The sequence below is a fragment of the Chaetodon trifascialis genome, chromosome 11 (assembly GCF_039877785.1).
Source record: "Chaetodon trifascialis isolate fChaTrf1 chromosome 11, fChaTrf1.hap1, whole genome shotgun sequence".
In the NCBI taxonomy this organism is placed as follows: Eukaryota; Metazoa; Chordata; class Actinopteri; order Chaetodontiformes; family Chaetodontidae; genus Chaetodon; species Chaetodon trifascialis.
The window spans coordinates 25,510,346-25,523,929 of record NC_092066.1 but is presented as its reverse complement, the minus strand read 5'-3'; the positions used below and the strand labels follow the sequence as shown (position 1 = coordinate 25,523,929).

General features: G+C 42.1%; 1 protein-coding gene across 1 annotated transcript in view; it reads right to left on the bottom strand.

The window, feature by feature from the left end:
• Positions 1–13,584, bottom strand: part of LOC139338461 (cadherin-18-like) — a 252,805-nt gene that overhangs the window by 39,522 nt on the left and 199,699 nt on the right. The gene's annotated exons all lie outside the window — the stretch shown is intronic.

The window sequence follows — 13,584 nt, the reverse complement described above, 5'->3', positions numbered from 1 at the left end:
TAGTTTGTGGTGGAGCAATGCAGCAGAGGCTGTCTGGGTTGTGTATTGAGAATTGGAGCAGCAGAGCAGGGCAGGCAGTGGCTGAACTCTTCAAGAAGAACATTGGAGATTGACTAGGATCAGGGTAGCACGGTGGCACAAGTGATAACACTGTCGCCTCACAGCTAGAAGGTCCCCAGTTCGAATCCCGCTGTGGGCGCTGGTGGCGTGTCCTCCACCATGTCTTCAGTGCCTGCTGCCGGCATTGGCTGGCAGCCCACCGCTCCTGGTCTGCCGCGGAGGATCGACAGACTGAGGATGGGTCAAATGCGGAAAAAATAATTTCACGGAAGCATGGCGTGTGCATGTAGTGTGTGAAACTATGTGTGATAAATAAAGTACATTTCTTCTTCTTCTTCAAATCAGGAAGGCAGGAGACAATGGACCTGAAATAGGTGAAATAGGTTTAGGCAGGTTCAAAGACAGCATGAGGAAACTGTAGAGAACTTGGAGTTCTCTGGGAGAGACTAGCCGACTGTAACACCACAATGAGCCATGGAGTGATCTGGCAAAAAGTCAATTGATAGACCAGTGTTTATAGACTGCAGGCTATAGGTGTAGCTGATGAGTGGATCAGGTATGCAGGTGAGTTGGCGGGAGAGGGAGCCCAGGTTACCAAGTCCTGAAACAAATATGCCCATATACACAAAAAGAGATAAACAGGACAGACTCTGTAACGGGACCCTCCAGGGGGGTTTCATAGGGTGAGTAAGATGGAAAATCCCTGACCATCACATGAGGCAGTAAGCAGGGGTGTCAGTGTGAATGGGAGAGTGGTGGGGGTTGGAGGGGGGCTGCTGGGGGACAAGAGTTCTGCAGGGTAACAGCTCTGGGGAAAAAGCTGTTCCTGTGCGGGAACGGAGGCTCCTGAACCTCCTACCAGATAGGAAGGGTGCAAACAGTCCATGGTTGGGGTGGGAGCTGTCACTGCTGATGCTACGTGTCCTTCTTAGACACTGTCTGCGCTGGAGGCCCTTGATGGCAGTTAGCTGGGCACCGGTGATGTACTGTGCGGTTTTCACCACCCGTTGCAGGGCCTTCCATTTTGAGGTTGTGCAGCTGCCATACCATTATGTGATGCAGTTGGTCAGGATGCTCTCGATGGTGCAGCGGTAGAAGTTAACTAGGATTTGACAAGCCAGGTTAACTTTCTTCAGTCTACTCAGGAAGTAGATGTGCTGTTGAGCCTTCCTCATCAGGGTGGAGGAGTTGAGGATCCAGGAGTGGTTCTCAGAAATGTGGACGCCCAGGAACTTGAAGCTGGAGACACGTTCAACCTCAGCCCTGTCAATGTGAATGGGGGTGTGACTGCAGCCTTTGGTTTTCCTGTAGTCCACGATGAGCTCCTTGGTCTTGGTGTTGAGGGTCAGGTTGTTGTTGGTGCACCACATCAGCAGCTGTTGAACTTCATCCCTGTAGGCAGATTCATCATTGGTCATCAGGCCTATCACCGTGGTGTCGTCTGCAAACTTGATGATGGAGTTGGAGCCATGCACAGGCAGCAGTTGTGGATGAAGAGGGAGCAGAGGAGAAGGTGCAACACGCCAGTGTGCAGGGTCAGGGTGGCGTAGACTAACAGACAGGGGTCTGTTGGTCAGGAAGTCCAGAGTCCATTTGCAGATGGAGGTGCTGATGCTGAGGTCACTGATTTTCTTGACCAGTTTGGAGGGGATGACTGTGTTGAATGCTGTGCTGAAGTCAATGTGCAGCATCCTCGTGTTGGTGTTGTTGTTGTCCAGGTGCGTCAGGGTGGAGTGCAGCGCCATGGAGATCACATTTTCCGTTGACCTGTTTGGTTGATAGGCAAACTGATGGGGGTCCAGTGTGGAGGGAAGACAGCATTTTAGGTGGGCCAAGACCAGCCTCTTGCACTTGGTGATGATGAGGGTGAGTTCTATGGGGCGGGTTCTATTAAGGCCCACTGCAGCTGACTGGGATTCTGTTGTTCAGCCATGTTGTGAAATCATGACGTTGTAGTCCATAAACATTCTCTGTGAGGCAATCTGAAGTCATATCTCGTCCATTTTGTTCGCCAAGGGCCAAACATTGGCAAGGGAGATACTGGATAGCGATAACCGGTGCGGTTTTAGCCATTGGTTAGTCTGTAGACCTCTGTGCTTCCTTCTCCTTTGTTTATGATCTCGAAGCCACTTATGGTCACTTCTGGTCAGCATAGCTGAGTCGGTTGGCCTTACTGTCCTGGCGATCTCTTGGGGGAGCTGAAGTTTGTCGAATACACTGTGCATTGAAATCTTAAATCCAAAAGTTATTGTCTGCTGTAGGAAGTGTTCCCAAAGCTGTAATGAACAAACAGGCCCAAAATCAATAAGAAAATAATAACTATATCACGAATTCTAGTAAGATGCTGAGTCTCGCATTGCGCATGCGCCGCCATCTTCATTGATCTTGATTAATCACAAACGAGGTGAGAGTTTCTTGAAGTCAATCTGAAAAAGAATATCCTACAGCAATAGTATAATCAAACTCTCTAAACTGGTTTGTATGTCGGTGTTGAAGTCCAATTGGGTCAGCTAAGTTCTTGTTAGCATAAGCAGTTCATAGTAGTGCAGCTCCTCTTCCAGAGTTGGGATTTCCAGAAGGAGGGATTTGTGACTGTGACATACTGTAAAGCCATTTCTAAGTCCCCCTAAATCTGCCAAGCTATTCATCTTTGTGGAATCCCAATGACAGACTGACAGTAGGCCCCAGGGCTCGACAAAAGTCTCCCCACACCAGTGATGTGAATTGTTGACCTTTGTCTAAGACAAAATCTCAGGGAATACCATGGAAATAAATGTGTTACCAGGAGATCAGCAGTCGCACTGGCTGAGTGAAGCTTTGAAAGGGCTACAAAGTGAACTGCCTTGGAGAAATGGTCCACTATGATGAGGATAACTGTGTTACCTTGTGAAGGAGGTAAAGTGCAATGTGAGACCAAGGACAACTGGGGATGGCCAATGGTTGCAGCAGATCAACTGGAGGATGGGGCAAAAGGAGTTGACATCAACAGCGGGCCATCAGAAGTTTCTCTTCAGCAGACTTAAAGTGTGGTTCATTCAGGAGTGACAGACAAAATGGGAAGCGTGAGCCCATTACAGAATCTGTGAACAAACAGACTCAGGCACAAAGAGACAGCTAGGGGGACCGTTACCTGGGTCAGGTTGAGGTTGTTGGGTGTCCCTCACCATTGACTTGATCTCTCATGTCATTGCCACCACCACACAGGACAAGGGGAGAATGGTGTCTGGATAAGAAGGCTCTCTGACCTAGTTTGTGTGTAGGTGGCAAGGAAGGAGACAAGTTGAGGTAAAGTTAAAACAACTGAAAACGGCCCAGCAAGCTCAGTGGGAGGCTAGCCTTCTAGATGACTGAATGTAAGCTAGGTTCTTATGATCAGTCCATATTATGAAAAAGCTGTTCAGTACTCTCCAACCAATGTCGTCACTCCTCTAATGCCAGTTTCACCACCAACATTTCTTGGTTCCCCACATCAAAGTTTTGTTCTGCTGGTGATAGCTTTTGGGAGAAAAATGCATGGGGGTGGAGTTCTTGATCTTTACATGAGAGCTGAGAGACTGCAGCCCCCACTCCAGTGTCAGATGCATGAACTTCTACAATGAATTGGCAAGTTAGGTCTGGCTGGACCAGGATGGGGGTGGAAGTGATGAGGGTCAAGAGTTGAGAGAAAATGAGGTCTGCCTCAGGGGTCCACCAAAACAGGATGCAAGAGGAGGTTAACATTGTGAGAGGAGAAGCTACTCTGCTGAAGTCTGCAAAGTCCAAAAACCTCTGGGGCTGCCTGCAGGTTGTGGGTTTAGGCCACTGCTTTTATGTGTTCAGTCATGTCCTTGGAAAAATTGAGGATATCATCCACAAAGAAAATAGAGTTCAGATAATCCACAAGGACATCATCAACCAGACCATGGAAGACAGCCGAGCATTAGTTAGTCCAAATCGCATGACAAGACTCAAAGTGGCCAAGAGGGGTGCTGATGTTCGACTCATTTCCTTCTCTTCATCAGATAGTTAGCATTCCTGAGGTCAGGTTTGGTGTACACCATGGTCCTTTGGAAGGGTGCAAACACAGATGTGGTAAGTGATAATGGATACTTGTTCTTTACTGTTATATTATTGAGACTAAAGACTAGACTGCAAGGGTGAAGAGTCTCATTTTCTTTGGCAACAAAGAAAAACCCAGCGCCAAGCGAACCTCCTACCAAAGACTCATTAATGTATCTCTCCATGGCTCCTCTTTCAAGACGAGACATTATGTAGCTTCTGCTTGATTTTAGTGGAGTGCCAGGCTGATGGCACAATGGTGGTGGTGTGGTGGTAGGGGAACAGCCTAATCCTTACTGAACATTTCCCCTAGATCATGATACCTGATACTTGATGGTATTTGGGAGGCTTAGGAATGGTCAGAACAACACCACTCTTTGCAGAGGACAAAGCGGACTGTAAACAATGAGGGTGGCAAACTCTCCCACCAGACCAATTGTGAAGCTTTAGGCAGTGATGGCCAAGTACAAGAGGCATTTTCAGAGCTAAATTACATTTGGTTAAATACTCTCTCTGACATTGGTAACATGGCAGGAATTGTGTAGTGAGTTACTTGGGCCAAAAACCTCCCATGGAAAGCATCAGCTGTGAGGGGGGAAGGTTCGTGGTTGCAGAGGCACATCAGACCAAATGTCCAAATCATGATCAATGAAATTATCTTCAGCCACTGAATGAACTTGAGCTTGGAGAGAAAGAGTGCCATCTTCTAACAGAAGGTTGCCTGAATTTCTAGTCTGGGCTTCGATTGGGACAAGAACTACAATTAACGCAACTGATGAGCACTTTTGACCACACTGGACAGCAGGCGATAAAATGACCTGATTGACCACAGCATAGGCACTCATCCACTTTCATGTGCAGTCTTCCTACAATTGGATCCAGCCTAATTGCCTGTGCTCACCTTGGAGGAACTGAAGACAAAGAGGAATTATTAGACATGCCAAAGAAAGGCTCGATTCTTAGAGGAAAAAGGAAGTATGGAAGTGAATGCTGACTAGTTAGTGTTACTGGCCTTTTCACAATGCTGCTCTTGCAGGCAGTTGTCTAAACGGATAGCTGGGGAGGCATTCAACGTTAGTTTGTTCATCATATGATGCCATTTTAACATTCAATTGTTCACACAGCCCTTTAAGGAACATATCCTGCAGTGCCTCTTCATTCCACCAGAAATCCAAAACACCTCTTAATCCCCATCATCAGGGTGGTCATCCACAGAGTTAAAGCTGATGACAAAAACTCCACAGGAAAAAGTGCCCACAGAATTACATGCATGCACCACTTCAGCCCACGCTAGTGCCCTTCGTCTTAATAACTGCATAATATATTATGGGGTATGATAATATATTATTGAACAATAATGTATTGTACCTTGGATTGAACAAAGCAAAGTCAATGGCTGCTGATTGAAAACCATTGTACGACCACTATAGTATGAACAGTATTAGTGGGTAGTGTTAAAAAAATGTCACGTGATACATCTACAGATTTTTGGGGGGGAGCGGAACTGCTGGACGCAATTAGGTGACACAACATGGGAAAGACAGTCAATTAAACAAGATGGGAATGACAATCAGAAGAATCACATCAGACCCACCAGCTACCATTACACATCCCTCTCTATCTCTTCCATCCTGCTTTGTACAGCAGCTCACAGGTAACCCTCCTGATGACCAAATGGCCAAATGGCCACTTGGTCCGTGTCATGAATATATTGAAATGAAGGAAGTTGATGGAAATGTGTCCCAATTCACATTTAATTTTGCAGATATTTTTGAAATTTGGGTAAACCTGGTGTAAACCTGGTGTAAACATGCCAATGGAATAATAATTAATTATTACGTTTACAGTGTTTCTCACCAAAACGCATAGTGTGCATCTTTCAGGTTTTAAAATGTTCACTGCATTTCCTTCTTCACGAAACATGTGCAAGGCTGATTTTTTGTATGAAAACATACACTATTTATATTCACATTTAATTGCTTTTAGTGCATCATTGCATTTTTGGAACATTATAACTACCTGCTGATCAGTAGATTTTCGCCGTACTTGTGTACATGCAATAACAAAGCTGGTAGCCACTCATAAAACCATTTGCTCTACAGTTCTAGTCGTTATCAAAAATTGCGCTGAGTACCTTAAAACTATTACTATGTCCCTCTTACTGCTAAATGTATGGACTAACACATAAAGGTGTTTACACTATTGCAACATTTAAATTGATTGGACTGTTTGACCATAAAACTAGTCGTTCTTGTGCTCAAGTCATTTCAATCATAGACTACGTTCACATGCAGTCAAGTAACCCTTTCATAACCGGAATATCAGCAAAAACCCAGTTGCGCACGGCCATGTAAACACCAATAACCCTTTAGAAAAAACAGAATATGCTCATATTCCGTTTTTTAAAAACCGGAATATGACCCCTGGGTTACTCCTTTTCTAATCCGAATATTTGGTCAAGTATACGCCTATTGGAATATCCCCATCAAACGGAACATTAATTTGTGTTCTGTGCATGTTTTATTCGCAAGGAATCTTGGTCTTTTGAGTGCAGGTAGCATGGATATGGATGGCACAGCTCCGACTTCATTTCCTTTTTCTTCATGTTCTCGCCTTCCATTAATGAAGAAAGTGAGACAGAATAATGTCAAGTACTGGTGGTGGGTCAGTACCAGTACCAAAGCACAAATGAAGGCGACTGCTGCCAGCCCTGAGCTGTTGTTGTTGTTTTTGGATACAGGAAGAAGAAGCTAAATGACGTGCATTGCGTCATGACATTCACCGTGCGTTGACATGTTGTCCGTGCGTTGCTGTTTTGATTGGGATATCCCAATTGATTACCCCTGTTTGCTCACGCATGTAAACAGGTTATTCCGAATGTTTCAGAAACCGGAATATTGACTGCATGTAAACGTAGTCATAGTTAATATGAGTATGAACAGAATGAATTATCTTCAATACAGAAGATAAAATATTAATAGTTTCATAGAGCAGAGAGCACTCTAGTGCACTCTAACTATCCAACCATTTCATCATGAGTTGACATTTTGAGCAGATTTCTTCAGTTTCTACAGCTTTTCATCAGTTTGTAAGTTGTAAAGAAGATGCAGTTTATAGATCAGGCAATGCCTCACCTCCATCAGATAAACTCATGGTTATTACCTCTGCCAGACATAAGCCTGAAGAAGATCATGTGTTTCGTTGTGTGTGTTTGTGTCTGTATCTGTTCGCACCTAATATGCCTTGCTACTGGACCCATAAGGCTGATATTTTCTGTGCACATTTACGACTGTATGCTCAAGGACCTCTTGTAGTTGTGCTGATTCACAATTGTTGAAAAATCTATTTTACTGTCTGCTCTGTTTTACTGACATTTCAGCAGTATTCCCCATTTTATGATATGTGTTATGACACAGTAGAAAGGCATTTCTGGCAGTCGGCTAGGCTATTCACAGGGTTTACCAACTATTTTGCATTTTACATTGTCTTTGTTGTTGCTTAAAAGCTGCAAAGAAAAATTTAGTTTCATCCTGCATTTGGAACCTATCACACCTGTCAACGGGCGGGTACACCCCGGACGGGTCACCAGTCGATCGCAGGGCAGCAAACCAGTTATAGCAGAGCAAACCACCTCTGTGTTACTGCATGTTCTATCAATGTTTTATTCAATAGCCGTCCTCCCTTTTCACTTTTCACAGTTTCCATGGGGGGCCTGGTTGGCCCCATTAGCAGATTGTGAACAGTAAAAAATGTACATGTTGCAGTAAAATTACATTACACGCATTATAGTTAAGGTTTAGGGTGTTGGTAGTCTTCAAGGATACATGAACATCAGAAATTTAAAAATTCATTGTGAGAGGGACATGAATGTCTGTACAAAATTTGATATTTGCCCCAAATTTCATGACAATCTATCCAATAGTTGTGTGATGACATTCCACTCAATAGTGCAAATGTGAACTTTATGTGTCATGGGATTGCAGATAGTCCAAGTGATTCCAGATTAATTGCAGACCTTAACCAGTTATACATTATTTTGCTTTTACACTTTATAGCAGATACAACATGAGACATAAGATCATAGGGATGATCACCATGAAACATGAGCCAATTAGTCCTTTACCACACAATTAGAGGCAGACCTCCACTGAGCTACATCACCCCTCTACAACCCCTCCTCCAAAAAAGTTGTGAATCCATTTAAATGTAAGTAAAGCATAATACAATCATTTGCAAAATCCTTTGTGAACTCTATTCAATTGGATACAAGAAATATAATGTTCAAATGTATGAAATTTATATATATAAAAAATAATACATGTTTAATGTCTTCATCAACTTCATTGATTTTTGTAACTATAAAGAAAGTGGTTGAATGCTCTAAAACACCTGTTTGGCACATTCCACAGGTAAACAGGTTGATTGTTAACAGGTGATAGTATCATGATTGGGCATGAAAGGGGCATCCACGAAAAGCTCAGTTGCTCACATGCAAGCATGGAGTGAGGTTCACCACTTTGTGAACACATGATTGTATGAAGGATGTCACTACATGAGCTCGGAAACAATTCAGAAAACAATTCAGTCCTTTTGCAAAAGTCTGCATTCTGTTCTCTTGTCTTTACATTGCATACAGCATCACAACTTTTTTAGGAATTAGGGTTATAGTAGGAATCAGCAGTAAGTGAGGCAGAGACAGTCCTAGTGTAAATGTTAAGTCACTGGAGAAATGTGTGTGGAGGTGTGGAGATGTCCGGTACTGAGGGGTGGGACACTTCCACTGAGGTGCATCAAAAACAGAGCCTGCTGTTCCTGGAACAGAGATTCTTGTAGTTCCAAATAGGCAGAACATTCTGTGGCTAGAGTTGAGAGGTGTCCTCGACAAGGTTGTGTGGCCTCCGAAGACAGCACTTGCATTTTTAACCACCTCTGCAGCACTTTGCAGTCTGAGACATATTTCTGTCTGAATCCAATCCAAGCCCATAAGGTATCCTGTTTTAATGCCCACACCTACCCTGAGCCTGACGCAGTTAATGTGAATTTGTATGCAATTGCAAGCAGTGAATTTGTATGTCCTGTCAGGCTCAGGTCAGTTATCCACCATCTAGTGTATAGTCTGTTGTTTGCTAATGGAAGCATGCAGTTCTTTCATTGCAAGCTTTGCATTAGCATTTTGGGGATATATATATACTGCAGTCACAACAGCAGATTCTAAAAATTAAATTCTCTTTTTTTTTTTTTAAATGAATGCACAGTCCTCCACCCCTGGTCTTAACAGAATCATCTGCTATTCTATCCACCCAAAGGATGCAGTGCCCCATTAGCTTGATGGCACCATCAGGCACACAACTGTTGAACCATGCTTCCATAAAAATAATGATGTTTCAGTCCATAATGCTTTTATTAATGATTATCTACAGCCGCAGCTCATCCATTTTGTTTGCCACAGACTGTACTTTGGCAAGGCTAGAGAGAATCAAAGAGGAGTTAGCCTTAGCTTAGCCTTCGGCCCTAAGCACTCTCACTTCTCTTCCCTGTCTTTATTTACAGTCTCAACACCTGTGAGTTCTGGCTAGTGCAGTCGTGGTAGCCTCCACTGTCTTTTTACCAGTAAAGTTATCCAAGTTCTTGTTGGCTGCATTACATGTAAGCACAGATGTTCTGAGTGAACAGACTTAAAACAAATGGGCAAATAACTTCAAGCCAAGCCTTGCATTGTGCACATTTTGTGACATTCAAAGACCTCAGCAAATACAAAACACCGCTGCCAGGCTTCTAACTCATTCCAGGAGAAGTGACCACATCACGCCTGTGCTAGCTGCCCTTCACTGGCTACCCATTAGTTTTAGAATTGATTTTAAGATCTTATTGCTAGTTTTTAAAGCCTTGAATGGCCAGGCTCCTGTCTACATACAAGAAATGTTAACCCCTTATGAGCCTAATCGCAGCCTGAGATCCTCTGACAGGACCCTTCTGATGGTTCCTAAGTCCCGTTTGGTCACCAGAGGTGACCGAGCCTTTGCTGTTCGGGCCCCCAAGCTCTGGAACTCCCTGCCAGAGGGTCTCAGGCAGGCAAACTCTGTATCTTCTTTTAAATCTCTTCTTAAAACTCACTTTTACCATATGGCCTTTTCTTAACTGCTGGTGACTATCTTTACAATTTTACTGTGTTTTTAAGGATCTTACTGTAATTAATCTTAATCTTAAGGATTGTTATCTTATTTGTTTTTACTGTAAAGCACTTTGTAACTGTGTGTTTTGAAAGGTGCTATATAAATAAAGTTATTATTATTATTATGTGCATGTGTCACATCTTGGTTGGTTGGGGTAACACGTAGGCCTGTGCGTATTTTGCCTGTAAAGTTTCAAAAGAAAGTGAAAAAATGTTCTATTATTGACGCTTTGTTTATTTCAACTCTTTCAATTGTTTTTTCATGTCTACTTTTGCAGCCCCAGCCAGATAAACTTTTTTTGCTGTGTGTTTTTAGTCTTAGTTTAATTTAGCTTTCAGCTGAAACTTGGTTAGAGCTGAATACCTGACTGCTCTGTAAACCTCTTCTTATTCATTATTAAATAATACAAAGACAAGTTTGTCCCATCATCTTTTATAGAATGGTTTCTCACAAGAAATAATATTTCTACCACACTTGTAAATGTGCTGAAACACCTAATTAAATTAAAACAATTTCTCAACAGTAAAATTACTGCCACACCATTTAGATCGCCTCCATTAAATTTCTCTTTTTACATTGTGCTGTCGCATCTCATATGTATCATTGCTGGAGGTGTGTGGTTCTGCAATTTCAATTTAATATCTCACAAACATTGATCATGTATTAATAACAAACAGGGGAGTAATGTGTTTAAGCCACAACAAGGACTCTAATATCAAAGATGTAGACCTTTGATCTAATTGAATTCTGCAAGAGCAGATTTAATTTCATCTGGAGGATGTAGGTATGTCTGTTCAATTGTAAACAGATGGACTGGAATTATAGCCTTGCGAGAATGATGCTTAGGGCCAAATAAAAGAACTGATTTAGATGGATGTCCTGTTGACATTAGAATTTCAGATAACCTTGTATTCTTAGTGGATCAGGCTAGATTCCGTTCTGTAATCACCATAGTCAGATTAACCTATTTTGGAGCACAGGAAGAAAAATTAGCTGTTGGTCCACTGTAGTCTTTAATGCAGACAGTATCAACATTTTTAGGACTCGCTAGATACACTAATTAATCACATTTCTTTGTTATGTTAATTGAAAATGCAATTTGGTCAGCATTACATTTCCTTCAAATCATATGTAATTGCAAATTAATTGGATAGAAACACAGTTGTCGTGATTGACCCCCTGATATTACACACAAACCCTCGACCAGCCTGTGAACGTGCATGTTTCATTACCTCATAAGCATAAAAAAAGAAAATGTGTTGATGATAGATAATGATTAATGTGTGCCAATAGTATGAAAAAAAAAGTGGAAATAAAGAAATTAAATTAATCATCTGATTGAAACAGCCGTCCAAATTCATGTTCTAGGAAATGCTATTTTGACAGTTTTATCTGTGGTTATACTCATGAATGGGACATTTTTTTTTACCCTTTAGACAACAGGAGGGTTAAACTTGCAGTTTTTGGATAGTAAACTTGGACTGAAGTCCAAACTGCACACGTGATGTCTTGTTTCTTTCTCTACCCCGTTGTTAACTCTCATCCCTTCCTCCCTGTCATCTCTCCTTGTCTAAATCCTCTCTCTACCTATGTGCTTTGCTGGGCTCTTCTCAGCTCATCCCATTAGAGAAGGTTTATAGAGGGCGTCTGGGTGGCAGCTTGCCACTGCAAGAGGCATTTTCTGATCATACCTGTTACCAGAGGTCAGATACCACATCTGGGGAAAAAAAAAAATTCTCCTCTACTTAATTCACCAGGAAGCTGAACTTTTTGAATCCAGTCTGAACTGCAGAGAGAATGAAGATGACCTTTGTTCCTGACCCCTCTGCTATAAACCACTGCAGAGGAGATATGTAACTCTGGGCTGACTTTAATCATGATAGAGCAGAGAATAAGATCTGCAGGTGTAGACTGAAAAATGGGCAAATACACCCACATTTCCTTTTCTAAGGAGTTTCTAAGGAGTTTGATCTCTAGTTTCACAATGGTATTTAGTATGTGTTTGACTGTTTGTGCTGGCAGATACCGCTGGGCTGGGTGTATCTATCCTGATATGGATGTGTTATAAATGTACTTTTCAACTTTGTCCTGTTTAATAACACCTGTGGCTAACAGTTGGTTAATATATAAAATAATCTGATGAGCAGCTACAACAAAACATATACAGTATGACAATAAATTAAAATTCAGGCAATGTCAGAAAGTTATGAGGTGTAAATATGAGAGCAAAATATCACATGACTGTTAGTCATTTTTAAACAGTGATGTTGAAATTAGATTAAAGGTATATTAAGATCAGTAAGTGGCAAAGGTCATTTGTTGGTTGTTTACACATCAGTGTTTTCAAGTGTTGAGGCGGCCACATTAGCCGCTACTAGCATAACATTGCAGTCTCCAACCAAGTTACCTGTGAATTGAATTGTGGGTAATGCGGGTGCATTACCCACAAGAATAAGAATGGTATAAAAAGACTCTATGGTTCAATTCTATGTGAGTCCATCAATTTAATGTTACTACAATTCTAAATCCATGGATTACTCTCATGGAAAGACAGGCCTTGCAAAGCAGCCACAAAATATAAATGACTCCAAGATATATATATATATATATATATAGAGTATATATTACTACTTTGCAACAGTGAAAACACTGAAATGTAATTCAACTTCGCAAATCCACACATGGTGCAGCATGGAGTCACAGTGCTGGGTCTTGTACCATCACATCTCCAGGAGGTCATTTTTCATATCACAGAACAAGTTTGTCAAAAACTGCTGCAGGTGTAAGACAGTTCCTCAACAAGAAGAAGACCTAGGCTGTGTTTTATGAGGTGTTTTGGATTACTGTTGCTACTCATAGTTGCATTGCCTGTATGTGTCTGCCTGGCTAGAGCAATCAATGCCAATGGGAAACAGCTGGACCACCGCACATTCTTGGCATCTGGGCTAGATTTAGGCAACTACTTGGTTTAATTCAGGCAGAATGTTGAAACTAAGAAGTCCAGTTAACAAAAGCTAAATCCAAAGAGCACCCAAGAGCATCTTTTCTGTCCTGTCTTTGTACCTGTGGGCCAGAACCTCTCAAGAATAGGTGTTTTCCCTTCCTATCTCTAACATCAACATGTCTTATAAGACAAAAATTGACTGGAAATAAGGAATGACGACTTTTATTTTCCCACTGAGTATACTACTCTCAATAAGACAGACCTTAGTATTGAGATTCATTTCCCACTGCTTCACAAGGAGACACATTCTGGAGTAGCATCTTTAATTCTTAAATTATATTGCAGCTGCACAGGAGGTTTGAATCTTAG